Here is a 24,455-nt window from a genome sequence, read left to right on the forward strand (position 1 = left end):
TTAGGCCACACCCCCTTGAACACCAAGTCAGCCGGGACTGCGATCCTGTGTGTTCCTCTTCAAAAGAAGCCCTGGATGATATCAAACTACTTAACTGCAGAAAGGCATTTGAAGTTAAATTGTTATATTTGCATTTAAGAGAGAGAGAACAAGACCAGAATTTCAGTAAGAGGAGCAAGAATCCTTTGGATTTTTATGCTATGCTTTTCCTTTTGTTTATCTGATGTCAGCTGCAAGGCTTTTGATCACACTGCATTTTTTTTAAAATCAAAGGTGTGGGAGAAAAAAAAGAAAATAAGCCTTCAGCATCATTGTAGGAACATCGTTTGTGTGTGTGTATAAATATATATTGGCCACTGTGTGATACAGAGTGTTGGACTGGATGGGCCATTGGCCTGATCCAACATGGCTTCTCTTATGTTCTTATGTGACACAGAGTGTTGGACTGGATGGGCCACTGGCCTGATCCAACATGGCTTCTCTTATGTTCTTCTGTGACACAGAGTGTTGGACTGGATGGGCCATTGGCCTGATCCAACATGGCTTCTCTTATGTTCTTATGTGACACAGAGTGTTGGACTTAATGGGCCATTGGCCTGATCCAACAGGGCTTCTCTTATGTTCTTCTATGGCACAGAGTGTTGGACTGGAGAGGCCATTGGCCTGATCCAACATGGCTTCTCTTATGTTCTTCTGTGACACAGAGTGTTGGACTGGAGGGGCCATTGGCCTGATCCAACATGGCTTCTCTTATGTTCTTATGTGACACCGAGTGTTGGACTGGAGGGGCCATTGGCCTGATCCAACATGGCTTCTCTTATGTTCTTATGTGACACCGAGTGTTGGACTGGAGGGGCCATTGGCCTGATCCAACATGGCTTCTCTTCCGTTCTTCTGTGACACAGAGTGTTGGACCGGATGGGCCATTGGCCTGATCCAACATGGCTTCTCTTATGTTCTTCTGTGACACAGAGTGTTGGACTGGATGGGCCACTGGCCTGATCCAACATGGCTTCTCTTATGTTCTTCTGTGACACAGAGTGTTGGACTGGATGGGCCATTGGCCTGATCCAACATGGCTTCTCTTATGTTCTTATGTGACACAGAGTGTTGGACTGGATGGGCCACTGGCCTGATCCAACATGGCTTCTCTTATGTTCTTCTGTGACACAGAGTGTTGGACTGGATGGGCCACTGGCCTGATCCAACAGGGCTTCTCTTATGTTCTTCTGTGACACAGAGTGTTGGACTGGATGGGCCATTGGCCTGATCCAACATGGCTTCTCTTATGTTCTTATGTGACACAGAGTGTTGGACTGGATGGGCCACTGGCCTGATCCAACATGGCTTCTCTTATGTTCTTCTGTGACACAGAGTGTTGGACTGGATGGGCCATTGGCCTGATCCAACATGGCTTCTCTTATGTTCTTATGCTTTTGAAGTATTCGGTATAATCCCAGCCATGACTTTGGTCCAAGGCGTGTTTAACACAATCTTGGGGGAAGCGACTCTGCTTTGAGTGCATTGATTTCATTGGTCTTTGGCTGATTACAGGATTACACCACAAGATGCTGCCAAGGCAATGCCAAAACTACATACTGAGAATGACGTCTGAGAGTTGATCTGTGGGTTTCTTTGGGGGGGGGGGTTAATGCCATGTACATCTTGGAGAGCCAGTTTGGTGTAGTGGTTAAGTGTGTGGACTCTTACCTGGGAGAACCGGGTTTGATTCCCCACTCCTTCACTTGCACCTGCTGGAATGGCCTCAGATCAGCCATAGCTCTGGCAGAGGTTATCCCCTGAAAGGGCCACTTCTGTGAGAGCTCTCTCAGCCCCACCCACCTCACAGGGTGTCTGTTGTAGGGGAGGGAGATAAAGGAGATTGTGAGCCGCTCTGAGACTCCAAAATTCGGAGTGGAGGGCGGGATATAAATCTAATATCAATATCATCTTCTTGATGGCCTTCTGGTGTCTTCCAGCCCCAGGAAATGACTGCTTGGGCAGATAAGAGATGAGAAAGCCAGTTTCCCCACCCCCCACCCAAAGACCTTGCCTGTATACTCTGCAATATTCCTCAGCACCAGAATTTCAACTTCCCTTCTCTATGCCATTCACTTTTCTATGTGCATTTGACATCTGGCTTAGGACTTATTTTCTTTTTTTAAATGCAGCTGCATTTTTGTTTGATAGGGTAGCACTTCTCTTTTCTGTTCAGCTTTCTAATTCACTTTGTAGATTTGTATATCAACACGGAACGGTGAGAAATCCACGACCAGCACGGATCAAAGGAAAATCCCAGTGCTGTTTTCTTCCTTGCCTTACATCCAAGCTAACTTCACTGAATATATCCGGCACACAAATTCCCTAGGCACATGGTGGTATAATTCCAGGTTCTACAGCACAGGCATTTCGCAGCAGTGGTCCCCGGAGCCTCTTTCTCAAGAACTTAATCTTTGGCACATGGGCTGCTTGCATCTTCCAGCCAGCGGTGCACGCAGTTAGGCCTTCCAACTTCCTGACTCACAGTCACTATAACGAGGCCTTTTTGCCTCCTTACGAGATTTAACCGAGTTGTCCAGTACAGCTCAAAGCAGAGAAATTCAGGGCAAGGTTAGCATCTGGACGAAAGACAAATCTACAGATTTTTGTGGCATCTACAACTCCGCTGAAAAGCACCCCCTTTGCACGTGTAAGACCCATCAGTACCCAGCATCCTCCATTTCAAAATCAGCTCAGGGCTTAAGGATGCCTTTGGACGCCACTGCCAGTACATTGGCAAAATGTTGTTGGCAAAATACTGAAGGAGGAAAATTACATTCTGACTGTAAGGGCTCGTCAAGCCTAAGCAGTTCCTTTCCCGGGACACACTTTCATCATCACGCTAATGTCAACAGCTCTGGAGGCACGCCCCACCAAGAGCCAGGAGAAAATTAGCAGCCACGACAGGGGGGAAACCAGAAAAGGATCCGTTCCATTGCATCACGCCACAAATCCTCTTTTTCCGGTGGCAAGCTGCAACAGGACAGAACCAACCCGCGCTGCTCCAGTAAGACCTGCCTTCCCCAAGCCAAAAGACCCAGCCCCGGCATGCTGTCCCCAACAGTGGTCCACCAGACTCCACCACAATCAGGTCACGAAGGCAAGAGTCTCGCCTCTAAGCCAGCATAAGACACTCTGAGGGAGGCTGTTTCCAAACAGGGAGGTTATCGCTTGGATGTCATTGTTTAATCATCATTAAGCAATTCATCCTCCTTGACTGTAAAAAGCACGCTAAAGCTTTAGTCAGCCTCCTGAGTCCAAGAATTCAACAAGCACATTAGGAACTCAGGGATTACTTTTCCTTTATTCTGAACCGACCACCGACCAGCCTTCACAAGACAGTTTCCAGCATTTAGGAAAAAGGGAGACAAATATAATCTCTAGAGTCTGCCCCAAAGAACTGGATGATCCTTATTTCCAGCACTGATGAACGAGGCAGCCAAATATTCTCTCTACCCAAAAGAACTGGATAATCTTTATTCCCAGCATTCAGGAACGAGGCAGAAAAAATATTCTCTCTACCCAAAAGACCTGGACTTTATTTCCAGCACTAATGAATGAGGAAGACAAATATTGTCTTTCTCCAAAAGAACTGGGTGATCCTTATTTCCAGGAACGAAGGAACCAAATATGGTCTCTAACCGAAAGAACTGGATGATCTTTATTTCCAGCATTTAGGAACAAGGGAAACAAATTCTCTCTCTACCCCAAAGAACTTTTACCAAATGCATCCCTCACCCCCCTCATATGCACAACCTACGGCAGGGGTGGGGAACCTCCGTCCTGAGGGCCATATGCGGCCCTCGAGGTCACTTGGTGTGGCCCTCGGGGATTGCTGGGCCGAACCAAGCCACGTGGCAGGCTCCCTGGGGCCTGGCTGGACAGCAAGGATCATGGGGTCCAGCCGCTCTGTGCAGCAGCCTCCTCAGGGCCAGGCAGGGATCACAGGGCCCAGATGTACTGTACGGCAGCCTCCCTGGGGCCTGGCTGGCCAGCCAGAATTGCTGCAGAGCCTGGAAAAGTTACTGTCACAGTTCAGTTTGCACTTGATTATCCCAGAGGGTGTGGCCTAATATGCTGATGAGGGTGTGGCCTAATATGCTAATATTAGGGGATGCGGTCTAAGATGCTACTGAGTACTGTTGGGCGTTTTCTACAAAAAAGCCCTGGACCTATTCATTTGCCTAGGGCGGCGGGCCGTGTGTGTGTGTGTGCGCGCGCGTGTGCCAGATTAGGCTTCAAAAAGAAAAACAATTATTTGCATTAATTTTGCTGGTCTGAATCATTCTCCCTCAGCAGAGCACTGTTTTTTAAGTTGATGATGTTATAAATATCCATACGGCCCTTGGCAGAAAAAAGGTTCCCCACCCCTGACCTACGGGTTATTTTCCACTTCAGCTTCCTCTCCCACTAAGCCCCTTTGCCCACTTTCTCATCTTAAGAGCCCACAAAGGGCTGTGAGGAAAAACCCGCTCCCCCACAACAACTTCAGCACCCCACTCATTTATTTCCCACTGTGGCCCCGACGGACCCAAGAGCTTTCACACAAGCCCCATTTAGTGTTCCATACAGGTTAAAAACGGAGTGAACCCTAGCAGAGCGGTCTCTGCCCCCCCCCCCCCGAGGAGCCTACAATCTCCCAACAGCTTCCATTCACAAAACTAAACAACAACGCATGCCCCAACACACACCCAAACAGCGTTCCCTCTAAGCTGAAAACGTCCAAGTGGGCAGCCGTGTTGGTCTGAAGCAGTAAAACAAAACAAGCTGAGCTACTGCATGAGTTAGTGTGCTCTGGGGACAGCCTTCCTGAGCTAAGACAAAAAAAAAATGTGTGAACTGGAGGTTAAGACCATCTTTAAGACCAACCAAGTTTTATTCAGAACGTCAGCTTTCGTGTGCTGGAAGCTGAGTTAGCGTGAGCTAGCTCACAGTTCTTAACCTCCAACATTTCTGTCTTAGCAAACTCATTGACGCAGCAGCTCACAACTTTAAGGCCAGGAAAGTCTAATTTTTGCTCATAAGACTCTGCAGCTTAGAGGGGACATCGGTGGGGACCAGCATTCCCTCTAAGCTGAGTTAGGGCGAGCTAGCTCACAATTTCTTAGCCTCCAGTTCACACATTTTTTTTTGTCTTAGCTCAGGAAGGCTGTCCCCAGAGCACACTAACTCATGCAGTAGCTCACAACATTAATGCCAGCAGCTCACAAAGTAGGAATGTTTTGCTCCCAAGGCTTTGCAGCTTAGAGGGGACATCGGTGGGGACCAACGTTCCCTCTAAGCTGAGTTAGGGTGAGCTAGCTCACAATTTCTTAACCTCCAGTTCACACATTTTTTTTCTCTTAGCTCAGGAAGGCTGTCCCCAGAGCACACTAACTCATGCAGTAGCTCACAACATTAATGCCAGCAGCTCACAAAGTAGGAATGTTTTGCTCCCAAGGCTTTGCAGCTTAGAGGAGACATCGGTGGGGACCAGCGTTCCCTCTAAGCTGAGTTAGGGTGAGCTAGCTCACAATTTCTTTGTGTTTTAACAATTTATTAATACCATACGGTTTCAATGTTTAGTTATATCTTTTCTATCCCTAACCCATATGATATTTTCCATCCCCCCTCCCTCCATTATTAGACTTACCCCAAAGTTATATATTTAAATCCAAATATAAAGGTATCCCAAACCCGTCAAAGTACAATGTCTTTTTCTTCTCATTCATATTAAAAAATTGTCCAATGTCTTTTTACATTCCACTCTGACTCTATATATATTTTTAAATTTCTTCCACTCCTTTTTAAACACTTCCAAATCATAGTCTCTCAAAGTTCTCACAATTTCTTAACCTCCAGTTCACACATTTTTTTTTTTTTTTTGGTCTTAGCTCAGGAAGGATGACCCCGGAGCACACTCATTGGCGCAGCAGCTCACAGCTTTAAGGCCAGTGGCCCACAAAGTCGAATTTTCGCTCACAAGCCTCCGCATCTTACAGGGAACACTGCAAACAACCCTTTTTCATTTTTTTTTTCTTCTGGACTCCTGATCAATGGTCCCTCTAAGCTGCAGAGTCTTGTGAGCAAACATTTTATTTTGTGAGCTGCTGGCATCCAAGTTGTGAGCTGCTGGCATTCAGGTTGCATCAATCAGGGTGCTCTAAGACAAAAAAAGTGTGACCTGGAGGCTCAACATCTGCGGCAACACTGCTCCTGGTGTGCTAAGAGCCCTGACAGCCCCCTGCTCTTTCCTCTGTCCCCTGGGAGAGGGATGCCAATGGAGGGAGCCCAGCCTCCACCACTCACCTTGCTGCAAAGCGCCTCTGCCTCCTGCTGCTGGAGCTCAGCGCCGCTTTTGTCCCAGGCTCTTCCCTTCCCGGCTGCCTCCTCCTCATCTCATATGGCTACACGCGCTCCCCGCACCGCCATTGGGCGGCCGGGCCCCCACGTGCCGCTTGCCTGAGCGCGGCCTGCCTTCGCCCATTGGCTCGTCTCCCGTGGGTAGAGCAGGGCGTGATTGGGAAGGCGGGGCGAGGGAGCGCCGCGAGGGCTTCTGGGCGTTGTAGTTCCTCCTCCCCTAGATGTACCAGTTAGGGTTGCGGAGTCCAATTCAAGAAATATCATATGACCATATGAACACATGATGAACATATGAAGCTGCCTTATACTGAATCAGACCTTTGGTCCATCAAAGTCAGTATCGTCTTCTCAGACTGGCAGCGGCTCTCCAGGGTCTCAAGCTGAGCTTTTTCACGCCTGGACCCTTCTTTGGAGATGCCAGGGATTGAACCTGGGACCTTCTGCTTCCCAAGCAGATGCTCTACCACTGAGCCACAGCCCCATTCATGGCTCTCCAGGGTCTCAAGCTGAGGTTTTTCACACCTACTTGCCTGGACCCTTTTTTGGAGATGCCGGGGATTGAACCTGGGACCTCCTGCTTCCCAAGCAGATGCTCTACCACTGAGCCACTGTCCCTCCCCTGGGGACTTCGAGGGTGGAGGCAGGAGACTTTGGGGGTGGAGCCAGGAGACTTTGGGGGGTGGAGCCAAGATCAAGAATTGGACCCCCTGGTCCTATCCTTTTGAATCAAGGAAGGTGTTTTGATAGGGTTGCCAATCCCCAGGTGGGGGCAGGGGATCCCCCGGTTTGGAGGCCCTCCCCCCTCTTCAGGGTCGTCACAAAGTGGGGGGAGGGGAGGGAAATGTCTGCTGGGAACTCTGTTATTCCCTATGGAGATTTATTCCCATAGAAAATAATGAATTGATCTGTGGGTATCTGGAGCTCCGGGGGGCCCTGTTTTTTGAAATAGAGGCACCAGATTTTCAGTATAGCATCCAGTGGCTCTCCCCAATACACTCCCTAAGTTTCAAAAAGATTGGACCAGGGGGTCCAATTCTATGAGCCCCCAAAGAAGGTGCCCCTATCCTTCATTATTTCCTATGGAAGGAAGGCATTGAAAAGGTGTGCCGTCCCTTTAAATGTGAGGGCCAGAACTCCCTTGGAGTTCAATTATGCTTGCCACACCCTTGCTCCTGGCTCCACCCCAATGTCTCCTGGCTCCGCCCCCAAATTCTCCTGGCTCCACCCCCAAAGTCCCCAGATATTTCATGAATTGGACTTGCCAACCCTATGTTTTGAGGAGAGGCACTGGATGCTATACTGAAACTTTGGTGTCTCTACCTCAAAAAACAGCCCCCCCAGAGCCCCAGATACCTGCGGATCAATTCTCCATTATTCCCTATGGGAATCGGTCTCCATAGGGAATAATGGAGTGCCCAGCAGACCTTTCCCCCTCCGAAGCAGGGGATCCCCTGCTGCCCCCCCCCCCCCCGACCTGGGGATTGTCCAACCCAAACAGAGAATCACAGCTCAGAGTAAAAGAAAACCCAGCAGGGTTCAGTGATAAGCAGCTGCACGAAAAAAGAAAACTGATACAAATAATATAAATTGTCAATATATTCTTATCACTCTCCTACAAAATATTTATCACAAGTCATATCCTGACAACAACGCTGTTATATGTGCAACAGAAGGACATGAATAATCATATATGAAGTCCAATTCTGTAATACACAATAAAGTCCTTCAACTTGAACAGGCATGCCCGGTCCAGTTCCTGAGGAGACCATGTGGTGGTAAAGTTCCACAGCGTTCAGAAGTCTTGTATCGTAGGAACACAGCAAACACCGTGCTGAGCTATTACTTTTATCTTCTCCCGTTTCGATAGAAGCTTTAACCAGCTTTCCCAACGATATCAGAGCATGGCAAGATTCCACAATTTTGGTACACAATTAAGTTTCAATTCACAGGTCTTGCCTTTTTTCTTGGTAGAAAAAAAGACCTGTGTAGAAAAGGCCCAGCATGAACTCATTTGCATGTTAAGCCACTCCCTCTGATGCCGAGCCAGCCGGAACTGCGTTCCTGTGCGTTACTGCTTTTTTTTTTTAAGGGCCTGGCTTTAATGCCAGTTAGCTCACAAAGAATAATAAGAACATAAGAGAAGCCATGTTGGATCAGGCCAATGGCCCATCCAGTCCAACACTCTGTGTCACACAGTGGCAAAAAATTTTATACATACACACACACTGTGGCTAATAGCCACTGATGGACCTCTGCTCCATATTTTTATCTAAACCCCTCTTGAAGGTGGCTATGCTTGTGGCCGCCACCACCTCCTGTGGCAGTGAATTCCACATGTTAATTCCACATGTTAATCACCCTTTGGGTGAAGAAGTACTTCCTTTTATCCGTTTTAACCTGGCTGCTCAGCAATTTCATCAAATAATTTTTGCTCGCAAGACTCCACAGCTTAGAGCGAGCATCGATAGAGATATGTGACCAAAAAGCATGGCTCCCCATTTTGTGTCAGCCTTACCCATTATCTGTATCCTCACTGGACAGCTCAGTTCTTAAGACCTGGATTTGGGAATACCGAGTGGGAGAGAGAGATTGCAAAAGAGGGAGAAGGCGTGAAAGTAGGAGTCAAGGAGCCCTGGAGAGAGGGAGTGTAGCAAAGAAGGGCGTTGGGATTGCAAAGTTGTGCAGCAGCATCCCATCCGTGTGGCCTGATGGTGCCTTGAAGGAGTTGCGCCCTGTTGCTCACATTTTGGGCAAGTCCTGGAAGTGCACGCCTGCAAAACAAGACGCCTGCAAAACGCATGGCCTGGATGTCAGTGGCCTTCCCCACATGCCTGGGGGAGAGTTGGGCAATACAGAGGAGAGGTAACCCCTAGCTTTTTGGCAGAAGCCAGGGTATTATTACCTCATCTCTTTGCCCAAACCACGGCCACCAGATTTGCAAAATCACCCAGCTGGACTCCGGGCCTCTGAGAATGTGGGCTCTAATCCATGAAAGTTTCCGCTGGACTCAGATTGTGTTAATGATTAAGTCGCCTCTTTAATTACTAGGGTTGCCAAGTCCAATTCAAGAAATATCTGGGGACTTTGGGGGTGGAGCCAGGAGACATTAGGGGTGGAGCCAAGATCCAGGCTGTGACAAGCATCATTGAACTCCAAAGGGAGTTCCGGCCATCACATTTAAAGGGACGGCGCACCTTTTCAATGCCTTCCTTCCATAGGAAATAATGAAGGATAGGGGCACCTTCTTTTGGGGCTCATAGAATTGGACCCCCTGGTCCAATCTCTTTGAAACTTGGAGGGTATTTTGGGGAGAGGCACTAGATGCTATACTGAAAATTTGGTGCCTCTGCCCCCCAAAAACAGCTTCCCTCAGAGCCCCAGGTACCCGCAGATCAATTCTCCACCCGGTTAAGATTTAAAAATGGAATGGCATTTGCAGGTGCTTAAGCGAATATGGGGTTCTTGACACCCCGGAGAGACAGATTTGGATCAGGGTGGCGACCGGGTTGCCTAGATATGGTCTCGCACCACCTACCTGGCATGCAATTGCCACCCACTCGCCTGTCCCTTATAGGTTCCCAAACTTGTCATGCCTCTTTCCCCATCCACATCTTTCCAGACAGAATTGCAGCAATCTCTTTAATGTGACACACGATGTTCTCAAGTCTTGGTTGGACTAAGGTGATCCATCAACTAATTCAGCAATGGAGCAAGACAAGCAGCCCTGGCAGATAGCTGCTATGCTAACTGTTGGCCTGCAGCCTGCTAACCAAGGTCGTTTTCTATAATAGTCTAGCCCAGGGGTGTCAAACTCATTTGTTATGAGGACCAGATCTGAGATAAATGAGACCTTGTTGGGCTGGGCTGTGTTGGGCCGGGCCATGGCTGTACCTATTTAAGATTAGGTAGCAGAGATAAGAGCCCCGTGGTGCAGAGTGGTAAAGCTGCGGTACTGCAGTCCTAAGCTCTGCTCACAACCTGAGTTCGATCCTGGCGGAAGCTGGGTTCAGGTAGCCAGCTTGAGGTTGACTCAGCCTTCCATCCTTCCGAGGTTGGTCAAATGAGTCCCCAGCTTGCTGGGGGGAAAGTACTGTAGATGACTGGAGAAGGCAATGGCAAACCACCCTGTTAAAAAAGTCTGCCATGAAAACGTCGCAGGCGACATCGCCCCAGAGTTGGAAATGACTGGTGCTTGCACCTTTACCTTTTTATGGTGTGGTCTAGGCGACTGTGGTATGCCTCTTTGATAAAGTGATCCACAAGACATGGGATCAAAGGCCGCCGTTCCGGTCAGAGGCTCACCGGGATCCATGCATGAGTTTTGAAAAATACTTCATTGGAATATTGGGAGCAGTGTTCCCTCTAAGCTGAGTTAGCGTGAGCAATGGCAAACCACCCCGTAACAAGTCTGCCGTGAAAATGTTGTGAAAGCAAAGTCACCCCAGAGTCGGAAACGACTGGTGCTTGCACAGGGGACAACCTTTACCTTTTTTAACAGAGATATAAACTTTTTAAAGGACACTGTCAAAAAAGAAATATCTGGGGACTTTGGGGGTGGAGCCAGGGGACTTTGGGGGTGGAGCCAGGAGCAAGGTTGTGACAAGTATAATTGAACTCCAACGGGAATTCTGGCCATCATATTTAAAGGAACCACACACCTTTTAAATCCCTCCATTGTAAATAACGAAGGATAGGGGCATCTTCTGGTCCTATCCTTTTGAAACTTGGAGGGTATTTTGGGGAGAGGCACTGGCTGCTATGCTGAAAATTTGGTGACTCTAACTAAAAAAACCCAGCCCCTCCAGAGTCCCAAATACCTCTGGATCAATTTTCCATTATACTCTATGGGAATTGGTGTCTATAGGGAATCATGGAGTGCCCAGCAGAAATTTCCCTTCCTCCCCGCTTTCTGATGACCCTGAAATGAGGGGAGGGCCTCCAAACCAGGGGATCCCCTGCCCCCACCTGGGGATTGGCAACCCTAGTTCACCACTCACCAGCATTGGCTCGTGGGAGTTCCTACTCTAAGGCCTTTTATAAGTCAAGTCAAGTTCTTTATTCACGGTCATCCAACGAGCTTAAAAGTACAAAACAAAACAGAAAAACAGAAACAAACCCATCACCTCATACACAAAATTCCTGACTCCTGCTTCTACACATGTTGTTAAAACCCATAACCAAGATTAACACTCTCAATTTCCCTCCTTTCCAACTGAGCAGCGTAACAGAAACGGGCAATCTTAGAAGAAACATCAGAATGAGCGTCAGACAGGAGGAAGGCAATCTGCTCATCCTCCTGCCAGCCCGCCAAGGGTCCGAGAATCGTAGAGTTTAGTCTTGCCCTCAAGTCCTTGTAATTTGGGCACTGCAGAACAATGTGGAGAGTTGTTTCAACCTCGTTGCAATTGCAGGGGCACAGTCTTTCCAGATATGGCTTTTATAAGTCAATTCTTCATGGGTAACTTAGCATTTTACATTGCTTCTTCCACCAGCCCTTTGAAACTTGAAATGAGATCTGCGTGTTGCAGGAGAGAGAGAGAAAGATTTTTTCCACACGAACGTCAACATTTGCCGACAAGTGACGTTTCCCAAATACGCCGAAGGACTGCCACGCCCTCTTTGACTAAACCATCTGGGAGAATAAAAAGCCTGAGCAGACATTCAGTCATCCCATGCTATCGTCAATGGCTGACATCGATTCAGCAGCCATGCAGGACAGCCAATCCCAAACACAAGCTGGCTGGAGAGCGCTCTGTGTGTCTTGAGCACCCTGCCAGAGTAAACAGAAGAATAAGATTTTATTCCAGCAGACACTTTTGTGAACTACAGCCACTCGGTAGGGGTGGGGCCTCATAGCTGAGGTTGCTAATTCCAAGCCAAGAAATATCTGGGGACTTTGGGGGTGGAGCCAGGAGACACTGGGGGGTGGAGCCAGAAGCAAGGTTGTGACAAGCATCATTGAACTCCAAAGGGGAGTCCTGGCCATCACATCGAAAGGGACCGCACACCTTTTAAATGCTTTCCCTCCATTGGAAATAATAAAGGATAGGGGCACCTTCTTTGGGGGCTCATAGAATTAGACTCTCTGGTCCAATCTTTTCGAAACTCGGGGAGGGTTTTGAGGAGAGGTACTGTACGCTATGCTGCAAATTTGGTGCCTCTAACTCAAAAACAGCCTCCCCAGAGCCGCAGATACCCACAGATCAGTTCTCCATTATACCCTGGCCTATGGGAATCAGTATCTATAGGGAATAATGGAGTGCCCAGTAAATATTTCCCTCCCCACCCCCCCGCTTTCTGATGACCCTGAAGCGGGGGGAGGGCCTCCAAAATGGGGGATCCCCTGCCCCCACCTGGGGATTGGCACCCTTACTCATAGCACCTACTGGGTCAAACCTATAGCCCTTCTAGTCTAGACTGCTGTCTCACACAGTGGCCAACAAGCTTAGCGGGAACACTGCTCCTTAATACTAGCCCAGAACTCTTAACCACACTGGCTGTCTCCTGAAGATAAGCAGGAGTCTTGTAGCATCTCCAGGTTTTTTTTGCCATGACAAACTAACATGTCTGTCCCTCTGAGATAATTGCCAGAAGAGCATGCAAAAGAATAAATCACTAACAACTGAAAAGAAACCTGTGAGCCCCAGAGCGCCCCTTCCTGTGTTGTCTCATACCCCCAGCAATGGCAGACAACAGATGAAAAATTATTCAGGTGAAACATGAGCTAGGGTTGCCATCCTCCAGGTGGAGCCTGGAGATCTCCTGCTTTTACAACCGATGTCCAGCTGGCAGATATCAGCTCCCCTGGAGAAAATGGCTGCTTTGGAGGGTGGACTCTAGGGCACTGTACCAAGCTGAGGCCCCTCCCCTCCCCAAACCCCGCCCTCTCCCGGATCCACCCCCAAAGTCTCGAGGTATTTTCCAACACAGACCTGGAACCCCTAGAAGCCACATTGCTTCTGACCCTTGTGGGGCAAATTATCTTCCCACATCCATGCAAAAATTGTAGCCTCTAGCAGTCTGGGTTTCCCAGACTCTGGTCCAGCACTTCAACTACTGCACCATGTTTAGGGTTGCTAGTCTCCAGGTGGGGCCTGGAGATTTCCTACTTTCACAACTGATTTCCAGCTGGCAGAGACCAGCTCCCCTGGAGAAAATGGCTGCTTGGAAGGGTGGGCTTTATGGCATTGGACCACGCTGAGGGAGGGTTGCCAATCCCCAGGTGGGGGCAGGGGATCCCCTGGTTTGGAGGCCCTCCCCCCCCGCTTCAGGGTCGTCAGAAAGCGGGGGGAGGGGAGGGAAATGTCTGCTGGGAACTCTGTTATTCCCTATGGAGATTTATTCCCATAGAAAGTCATGGAGAATTGATCCGCGGATATCTGGGGCTCTGGGGGAGGGGCTGTTTTTTGACGTTGAGGCACCAAATTTTCAGTATAGCATCTAGTGCCTCTCCCCAAAATACCCCCCAAGTTTCAAAAAGATTGGACCAGGGGGTCCAATTCTATGAGCCCCAAAAGAAGGTGCCCCTATCCTTCATTATTTCCTATGGAAGGAAAGAATTGAAAAGGTGTGCCGTCCCTTTAAATGTGATGGCCATAACTTCTTTTGGAGTTCAATTATGCTTCTCACAGCCTTGATCTTGGCTCCACCCCTAATGTCTCCTGGCTCCACCCCCAAAGTCCCCAGATATTTCTTGAATTGGACTTGGCAACCCTATGCTGAGGTCCTTCCCTTTCCCAAACCACGCCCTCTCCCAGATCCACCCCCAAAGTCTCCAGGTATTTTCCAACACAGACCTGGCAATCCCAGTCAGTTATAATTCCAGGAGAATTCTAGGCCTGACATGGAGGTGAGCAAGCCAAGGTCCAAGTCCTACTGGGTCTTCTCAAGTTATGCTAGAAGCAAATTCAGCTATCAGCAGCTTCTGGGCACAACTTTTGACCAGGGTTAGTTTAATTCTGGCAACTGAATCAAAAAAAGTTGTGGATGCGTATAGTACATTTGAGCTACATTTTATGAGTCCCGTGGTGCAGAGTGGTAACGCTGCAGTACTGCAGTCCAAACTCTCTGCTCACAACCTGAGTTCGATCCTGGCAGAATCTGGGTTCAGGTAGCCGTCTCAAGGTTAACTCATCCTTCCAAGATTGGTAAAATGAGTACCCAGCTTGCTAAGGGGAAAGTGTAGATGACTGGGGTAGGCAATGGCAAGCCACCCCGTGAAAATGTTATGATGCAACGTCATCCCAGAGTCGGAAATGACTATTGCTTGTACAGGGGACTACCGTTACCTTTAAATATAGAGCCAGTTTGGTGTAGTGGTTAAATGCATGGTCCCCCCCGTTTTCACAGAGTTTGCTACGTCATGGTGCGACCGAAGTGTCCGGCGGTATAACCGGATGGGCAGGCTGGGCCCACCAACCTCGTCAGCCTAAGAGAAGGAAAACTCTAACATCAAACCCGGGCAGATAGAGCTCGTTAATGTAACACCTACCACCTGGAGGACTCACTGCCGGCGTCCCGGCTTACTGGGCCATGGCAGATGACCCCCAGGTGAAAGGGTGGAGCCAGTACCGCGCACACTGCGCTTCACCTAAAAAATTCCTCTGCGCAGGCCTGAAGGGCATATCCACACACACAACCCACAACGCATCAAGTCCTGCAGCGATAGGCAAGGGGCGAAACGGCAGGTGGAAGGTGCCACTGGAAGCCGCAGTCCGGATCCTGCATGTAGGCGGTTCAGGATATTGGTCGCCTGATGCTAACCCGGAGACGAAAGCATCTTTCGGCAGCACCCTGAACGACCAAGCAGCCTTATCTAGGGACAGCACTGCTTGCTCCACACGGAGAGGGGCCTAGAAAAGGTGGCCTAAACAAAGCTCGTCTCCCCCACCCCAGTTGGCTAGCCGCGGTCAACGGGCATCCTTACTTGCGGTCGAAAAATAACAACAAAGAAAAGGCATGCACCTGCCTCACAAAGTGTGCAAAGACTAAAGCTTGCATGTTGGAACATCAGAACCATGCTTGACACAGTAGGCAGTGGTCGCCCTGAACGACGCTCTGCTCTAGTTGCCCACGAACTTCTCAGGTTGAATATCGACATAGCAGCTCTCAGTGAGGTCCGTTTCCCTGAGGAAGGTAGTCTTCAAGAACACGGTGCTGGCTATACCCTCTACTGGTCGGGTAAGTCAAAGGCTGAGAGCCGCCTTTCTGGCGTTGGCTTCATGGTCAGGAACTCCATTGCCTCCAAACTCGAAAACCTTCCAACAGGTCACTCAGATCGCATCATGTCCATGCGCCTCCCACTTCAAAACAAGCAGCATGCAACACTCTTCAGTGTGTATGCCCCAACCCTTCAAGCAGATCCTGCAGAAAAGAACAAGTTCTATGCTGATCTACGCAACCTTGTACGGAAGACCCCTACAGAGGACAAGGTGATCATCCTTGGCGACTTCAATGCCAGAGTAGGTAAAGACTCAGAAGCCTGGAAAGGAGTACTTGGCAAACACGGCATTGGCAACTGCAATGACAACGGGCGCCTCCTGCTAGAATTCTGCATGGAGCACCAGCTCACCATCACCAACACTATCTTCCAGCAGAAGAACAGTCTGAAGACAACCTGGATGCACCCACGGTCCAAGCACTGGCACCTTATCGACTACATTCTGGTGCGCCAGAGAGACCTTCGAGATGTCTTACACACCCGAGTAATGCCCAGCGCAGAATGTCATACGGATCATCGTCTTGTACGCTGCAATCTCTGTCTTCACTTTAAACCCACACCCAGGAGAGGAGGTATCCCTCGGAGGAAGTTTCAGGTTGGCAGCCTCCAGTCAGCCGAAGTTAAAGCTGCCTTCCAGGCAAAACTCCAGTCAAGAATTGAGGACCTCAGTTGCCCCACAGACCCTTCTGCAGAAGCACTCTGGGAACACCTAAAAACTACCGTCCTGCAGATCTCTGAAGAAGTCCTCGGGTTCTCCACAAGGAAGAACAAGGACTGGTTTGATGAGAACAATCAAGAGATCCAAGAATTACTGGCAAAAAAGAGATCTGCCTACCAAGCACATCTTGCTCAGCCCTCCTGTCCTGGGAAAAAAGCAACCTTTCGCGCTGCATGTAGCAACCTCCAGCGCAAGCTTCGAGACATTCAGAACGAGTGGTGGACCAAGCTTGCAGAGAGAACCCAGCTGTGTGCAGACACTGGTGATTTAAGAGGGTTCTACGAAGCCCTGAAGGCAGTATATGGTCCATCATATCAGGCTCAGAGTCCCTTGCATAGTGCAGACGGCCAAGTGCTCCTCACAGACAAGGCATCCATATTGAACCGGTGGTCGGAGTATTTTCAGGTTCTCTTCAGTGCCAACCGCGTAGTTCAAGATTCAGCAATCCACCTCACCCCACTTCAACCGGTGAAAACAGAGTTGGATGAGATCCCCACCCTAGAAGAGACTGTTAAAGCCATCAAGCAACTGAAAAGTGGCAAGGCAGCAGGAGTTGATGGAATTCCACCAGAGATCTGGAAGCATGGGGGCACAGTACTACATAGCTCACTTCACAAAGTACTTGTCACCTGCTGGGAACAAGGCAAATTACCACAGGACTTTCGCGATGCAATCATCATCACCCTATACAAGAACAAAGGGGAAAAGTCAGACTGCTCCAACTACCGGGGGATAACCCTGCTCTCCATCGCAGGCAAAATCCTTGCCAGAATACTCCTGAACAGACTGGTGCCCACCATTGCAGAAGAACTCCTCCCAGAGAGCCAGTGTGGCTTCAGAGCTAACAGGAGCACCACCGACATGGTATTTGTTCTCAGGCAGCTCCAAGAGAAATGCAGGGAACAGAACAAGGCTCTGTATGTGACTTTTGTCGACCTTACCAAAGCTTTCGATACCGTTAGCAGGAAAGGCCTTTGGCAAATCTTGGAACGTTTAGGATGTCCCCCAAGGTTCCTCAGCATGATCATCCAGCTACACGAAGACCAGCGAGGCCAAGTCAGACACTGCAACGACCTCTCGGAGCCCTTCCCAATAGGCACAGGTGTAAAGCAAGGCTGCGTTCTCGCGCCAACTCTCTTTACGATCTTCTTTAGCATGATGCTTCAAAGAGCCGCAGTAGATCTAGATGATGACGATGGTGTCTACATCCGCTATCGCACCGATGGCAGCCTGTTCAACCTGAGGCGACTAAAGGCACACTCCAAGACAATGGAAAAACTCATCCGAGAGCTACTGTTTGCTGATGATGCTGCACTCGTCTCCCACTCGGTATCAGCTCTGCAGCATATGACGTCCTGCTTTGCAGAGGCTGCCAAGCTATTCGGCCTAGAAGTTAGTCTGAAGAAGACAGAAGTTCTCCACCAGCCTGCACCCCAGGAAGATTATCACCCTCCCTGCATCACTGTGGGTGAATCAGTTCTGAAGACAGTCCAGCAGTTCAGCTACCTGGGGTGCATCATCTCCTCAGATGCCAAGATCGACAAGGAGATTGACAACAGGCTGGCAAAGGCAAACCGTGCATTTGGCCGACTGCACAAAAGAGTGTGGAGCAACAAGCATCTGAAAAAAGGCACAAAGATCAATGTTTACAAAGCGGTTGTGATGACAACCCTCATCTATGGCTCCGAATCGTGGGTTTTATACCGTCATCACCTGCGACTCCTTGAGCGCTTTCATCAGCGCTGCCTTCGCACCATCCTCAACATCCACTGGAGTGACTTTGTGACCAACACTGAAGTCCTCAAGCGGGCAGAGGTTACCAGCATCGAGGCACTGCTGTTGAAGACGCAGCTGCGCTGGGCAGGGCATATTTCTAGGATGGAAAACCACCGCCTTCCCAAGATTGCCCTGTATGGCGAACTCTCCACCGGCCATCGAAATAGAGGGGCACCAAAGAAGAGGTACAAGGACTCCTTGAAGAAATCCCTTAGCACCTGTCACATCAACCATCACCAGTGGTCTGACCTAGCCTCAGATCGCAAAGCATGGAGGCACACCATCCACCAGGCTGTCTCTTCCTTTGAGAACGCACGCATAGCTGGTCTTGAGGACAAAAGGAGATTGAGGAAGAATCGCACTGCTACAGGGCCAACCCTAAATCAGACTTTTCCCTGCAGCCGCTGTGGCCGGACCTGCCTGTCCCACATTGGTCTTGTCAGCCACCAGCGAGCCTGCAGCAAACGTGGACTATTGCACCCTTCTTAAATCTTCGTTCGCGAAGCCAAGCCGAGAAATTAAATGCATGGACTCTTATCTGGGAGAACCAGGTTTGATTCCCCACTCCTCCACTTGCAACTGCTGGAACGGCCTTGGGTTAGCCATAGCTATTGCAGGAGTTGTCCTTGAAAGGGCAGCTGCTGTGAGTGCTCTCTCAGCCCCATCTACCTCTCAGCCCCATCTACCTCAGCCCCATCTACCTCTGTTGTGGGGGAGGAAGATAAAGGAGATTATGAGCTGCTCTGTGACTCTGAGATTCGGAGTTAAGGGCAGGATATAAATCCAATATCATCATCAAAGCTGTAAAAAGGTATAAACAGTTAAGTTGATCTGTTTGTATCAAGATGGCTAAAATAAAACTGTAAGGTTAAGTATCCTCTATGAGTAAATTTCACCTCTAGAAAATTATGAGCACATTGTGTAGTACCACATAAGGACCATTTATCAAGACATTTGGCTAATGTAAACTAAGACTTTGTACAACAGTCTTAAAGGATTTATTTAGTAATAAATAAATTATTTAGTAATTAATAAATAAATAAAGGATAGGGTAGCCAGCTTGGGTCTGGGAAATACCTGGAGATTTTGGGGGTGGGGCCTCAGCTGAGTACAGTTCCATAGAGTCCACCTTCTGAAGCAGCCATTTTCTCTAGGAGAACTATAATAGCGGGAGACTGGGCTTTTTTGGCAGAAAAAGCACAGCAGGAACTCATTTGCATGTTAGGCCACACCCCTGATCTCACCACTGTTTCACACAGGGCTTTCTTTGCAGGAAAAGCTCAACAGGAACTCATTTCCTGACGCCAAGCCAGCCGGAACTGCGTTCCTGTGTGTTCCTACTAAAAAAAACCCCTGGTGGGAGAGCTCCAGGTGCCACCCGGAGGATGGCAACCCTGCTTAATGGATAGGACAAAATGGAGCAACACTTTTGATTTTTTAGTATAAATTTATTTTCTTCACGTGCTCAGCCCCTCGTTTCCTTCTTTGCAAATCTATCTCTCTGAAAAATCCCAGGCAATCTTGATCTCATCAGATCTCAAAAGCTAAGAGAGCTGACCGTGGCAAGTACTTGGGAGACCTCCTTGGAATACCAGGACTGGGAGGCAGAGGCAGGCAATAGCAAGCAACCTCTCTGAAACCTCTCCTAGCCCCACTAGGGGTCTCCAGAAGTCACCATGACTTCCCAGAGTGCAGGTGTGTGCACACACAGAGAGAATATTTTAATTTTAAAAATAAGAATATATTGCGTATGCCGACAGCGGTGCCCCCAGCATCAGTTTCTGTGGGGTCCTGCTGTGTCTTTAACTCAGCGTCACTTAAATGTTATTCTTGTTTTGTGTTTTTAAAAAGCACTCAGTCACGGAGGAGGCTGCCTGTTGTTTCTCTGTACGATGTACTCTGCCCGACTTCCAATTAGCTTGTCATTAAGGCAGGGAATTCTGACTAATCTCTGCATCACGATGAGTCAGCAAAGGGACTTGTCAGCAGGGGACTGCCTGTTGTGCTTCTTTTAGAAGTGTGAGAAAGGAGACCAACTCATGAGCGGCGCAACCCTCCGCAGAGTTACTTCAGTCTCGGAAGGCTTAAGACACTTGGAAGTGTTGCAAGTCAATCAGCATTTCAAAAAGAGACTAATCCTGGCTTCTGAGAACATGAATCGGTGGGAAGCCAAACCTAGTTCACACGTTTGTGTGTGGTGGCAACCGCAACCTCAGGTGATGAGTTTGTTGTGTACAAATTGGGCACGGCAGGTATTGCCGCAAAAGAAACTGAAATTTATTAACTGACTTAATTTATCACCCGTCTTTCTTTTCGAGATTCAAGCACACTACAGAATTGTAGGGCGGGGACGGGTGGGAAATGCTCATGCAATAAAGGCTAGCATAATACCTATAATTAACAATTCAATAAAACCAGTTAGGCAATAATCAATGATTTAATTAGGCCATTCAAAGGCTTAAATTTTACAGATCTAAAATATGCTGAGAACAAGGCTGTAGGGAAGGGAGCGAAAAAAAAAAAGTAGAAAAGAAAAACATTTTTACAGTCAATTAAAATGACAAATCTATCCCCATCGCCTAAGGTTGCCAAGTCCTCTGCGGCCTCTGGCGGGAGACTTTTCCGTGCACGCAACATGCGCAGGGCGCGATGACATCACTTCCGCGTGACACCAGCCGCTCTAGGCATTTCCGGGAAAACTCTATGAACTCTGCATAGAAATCAAATCAGCGGGGTGGCAATATACATCCTTGTCGAAATCCTTTTCCTATGGTACCATAGAGTTTCACCTCCCAAATTGCTAGAGCGTCCGGGAAACAACCAAAGAGCAGCCAGCGCACAGCGCCTGGCACAATAACATCACTTCTGGGTGACGCCATTGCGCAGGTGTCAGCGGGGGAGGTTCTGGAACCTCACGTAAGGCTAACTTCTGGTGCACCCCCCTTCACAAGGGGGTGCCCAATTCAGGGGGTGCCCAATTCAGGGGGTGCACAAGGGGGTGCCCAATTCAGGGCCCCCAGAAGGCCAGCACCCTAGGCAATCGCCTAGTTTGTCTAGCGGCAGGGCCGACCTTGCCCATTTGCAGGTGACACAAGAGCCCCATCATTTACCACAGCACAAGAGACCCATGGCGCACCGTGGTCAGCTGCAGTACTGCAGTCCGAGCTTTGCCCACGACCTGAGTTCGATCCCGACGGAAGCTGGGTTAAGGTAGTTGGCTCGAGGTTGACTCAGCCTTCCATCTTTCCGAGGTCGGTCAAATGAGTCCCCAGCTTGCTGGGTGGGTGGGAAGCGTAGATGACTGGGGAAGGCAATGGCAAACCACCCCATTAAAAAAGTCTGCCGTGAAAACATCGTGATGCGACGTCACCCCAGAGTCGGAAACGACCGGTGCTTGCACAGGGGAATACCTTTATACCAGGGGTGGCCAACGGTAGCTCTCCATATGTTTTTTTGCCTACAACTCCCATCAACCCCAGCCGTTGGCCATGCTGGCTGGGGCTGATGTAGGCAAAAAACATCTGGAGAGCTACCGTTGGCCACCCCTGCTTTATACCTCGACACTATCGGTTGTAGGTTACTTTCCTTTTTCAAGTAGCTAAGGACAATTACAGCATTTAGTCATTCAACTGCCATTCTGTCAACATTTCGCCGATAGTATGCTGAGCACAGACTTTGCTAATGTACTTCTGCTGTATGCTAGGGTCACCAGCTCTGGGTTGGGAACTACCTGGAGATTTGGGGAGGTGTGGAGCCTGGGAACGGTCCTCAGCCACAGAGTCCATCCTCCAATACAGCCGTTTTCTTCAGGAGAACGGACCTTGGTTGCCTGGAGATCAATTGTAATAGCAGGAGCTTGACAACCATACTACAACCCATCAGACTTAACTATATATTTAGTATCAATAGGCCGTGCTCTTTAGTAAACATGAGGTTTGAAAAGGTTTATGTTAAATCAGGTGCAATTCACATTTACGCACTACTTTTCCAGTGTAGGGCTTTTTTTTGTAGCAGGAACTCCTTTGCATATTAGGCCACACACCCCTGATGTAGTCAATCCTCCTGGAGCTCCCAGTAGGCCCTGAATGAAGAGCCCTGTAAGCTCTTGGGGGGGTTGGCTACATTGGGGGTGTGTGGCCTAATATGCAAAGGAGTCCCTGTCACAAAAAAGCCCAAACGAGTTTGCAACCAGTGGCTGTTTCTTTATCGGTAGCTGTTCTTTTGTAGTCCCCTCCCCTCTTCTGTTTTGGGTTGGTTGAGGGCACTTTCTTTTCTTCCTACTTTATTTGTTAATTCAGGTGCAATTCTCATTTATGCACTGCTTGTCCAGTGCAGGGCTTTTTATTGTAGCAGGAATTCTTTTGCATATTAAGGCCACACACCCCTGATGTAGCCAATCCTTCTGGCGCTTACAGTAGGCCCTATAAGAAGAGTCCCGTAAACTCTTGGAGGATTGGCTATATTGGGGATGTGGCCTAATATGCAAAGAAGTTCCTGTCACAAAAAGCCCAAATGCATTTGCAACCAGTAGCTGCTTCTTTATCAGTAGCCGTTCTTTTGTAGTCCCCTCCCCTCTTCTGTTTTGGGTTGGTTAAGGGCACTTTCTTTCCTTCCAACTTTATTTTTTTGTCCATCAGAGACATAACACTGCCAACAGACAGAACTACCTGGATTTTTATTGTGTAAGAACAGCAAAAACCCACTCGCAAAATGCATTATTTAGTCTAGCGTGAACGCCTCCGGAGGCACGCATTGTGAATCTGCCCCATGATTTCCCTGTGGGTGCTGGCTTCATACCCCTGCGTAGGCTCCTGTCAACATGAGGTCATGCATGCAACGCTGACATCTCGCAGCGACCTCCTCCTCCAACCCGCTGCGCTATTGGCTGCCCGTCTCTCCAAACCACCAACGTAGCTGCCTCCTTGCTTCATTCTGGGCCTCCCGGCATGACACAGCTGCAGAACCGGTTGGGCTTGTTCTTCTGCGGTGTTTGGGAAAGCAAAAGACTCCACAGCTGCTGTCCCTCAACTGGTTCTTCCGGGAGCCTTGAAACCTGCAAGGCCACAAGAGATCAAGGGCACAGATGCCATGCAGAACGAGGGCTGCCAATAACCAGGTGGGCAAAAAAAAAATCAAAGGTACATAACCCACCGTGAAAACCAGCTTCTATTATCAAATGATACAAGGTCCACAAAAATAAATACACTCATATACAAATTCCACCGTCATAAATTACAAAACAATAAGGACTAAAAGTTATGGTTGCTTTGTAATTTATGGCGGTGGAATTTGTATATGAGTGTATTTATTTTTGTTGACCTTGTATAATTTGATAATAGAAGCTGGTTTTTACGGTGGGTTATGTACCTTTGATTTTTTTTTGTCTTCTTGCCGTGTTACTCTCTGTGTGTTGAATAACCAGGTGGGAGCAGGCGATCCCCCAGTTTGGAGGCCCTCCCCCCTGCTTCAGGTCCATCAGAAAGGAAATGTCTGCTGGGCCCTCCATTATTCCCTGTGGAGACCGATTCCCATAGGGTATAATGGTGAATTGATCTGTGGGTATCTGAGGCTCGGGTGGGGAGCTGTTTATTGAGATAGAGACACCAAATTGTCAGCATAGCATCCAATGCCTCTCCTCCAAACACCCTCCAAGTTTCAAAAAGATTGGACCAGGGAGCCCAAAAGAAGGTGCCCCTACCCTTCATTATTCCCAATGCATTTTAGAGGTGTGCAGTCCCTTTAAATGGGATGGCCAGAGCTTCCTTTGGAATTCAATTATACTTGCCACAACCTTGCTCCTGGTTCCACCCCCAGTGTCTCCTGGCTTCACCCCCAAAGTCCCCATATATTTCTTGAATTGGCAGCCCTATTCTGAACACACACATGAAGCTGCTAATGAATCATACCCTCAGTCCATCAAAGTCGGTACTGTCCGCCCTGACTGGCAGTGGCTCTCCAAGATCTCAGGCATCATGGGTCTTTCCCATCACCTACTGCCAGATCTTTTACCTGGAGATACTGGGGATTGAACCTGGGATCTTCTGCATGCCAAACAAAGCCACAACACCTCCCCGTTCTGGATTCTTCCTTGCTCAAGTCAAGGTTTTGAACACATGAAGCTGCCTTATACTGAATCAGACCCTCGGTCCATCAAAGTCAGTATTGTCTTCTCAGACTGGCAGCGGCTCTCCAGGGTCTCAAGCTGAGTTTTTTTCACACCTATTTGCCTGGACCCTTTTTTGGAGATGCCAGGGATTGAACCTGGGACCTTCTGCTTCCCAAGCAGATGCTCTACCACTGAGCCACCGTCCCTCCCCAATTGTTTTGCAATTTGTCCCTTTGATATGCTTGTTCCAAGTT

The 24,455-nt window shown here is 48.8% G+C and overlaps 1 non-coding gene across 1 annotated transcript; it reads right to left on the reverse strand.

Moving 5' to 3' along the window:
* Nucleotides 1–6,790: 6,790 nt before the first annotated feature.
* TRNAP-GGG (transfer RNA proline (anticodon GGG)) lies at nt 6,791–6,862 on the reverse strand. The gene has a single exon. It is a non-coding gene; the product is annotated as a tRNA-Pro (tRNA).
* Nucleotides 6,863–24,455: the final 17,593 nt, after the last annotated feature.

The sequence above is a fragment of the Heteronotia binoei genome, chromosome 15 (assembly GCF_032191835.1).
Source record: "Heteronotia binoei isolate CCM8104 ecotype False Entrance Well chromosome 15, APGP_CSIRO_Hbin_v1, whole genome shotgun sequence".
NCBI lineage: Eukaryota > Metazoa > Chordata > Lepidosauria > Squamata > Gekkonidae > Heteronotia > Heteronotia binoei.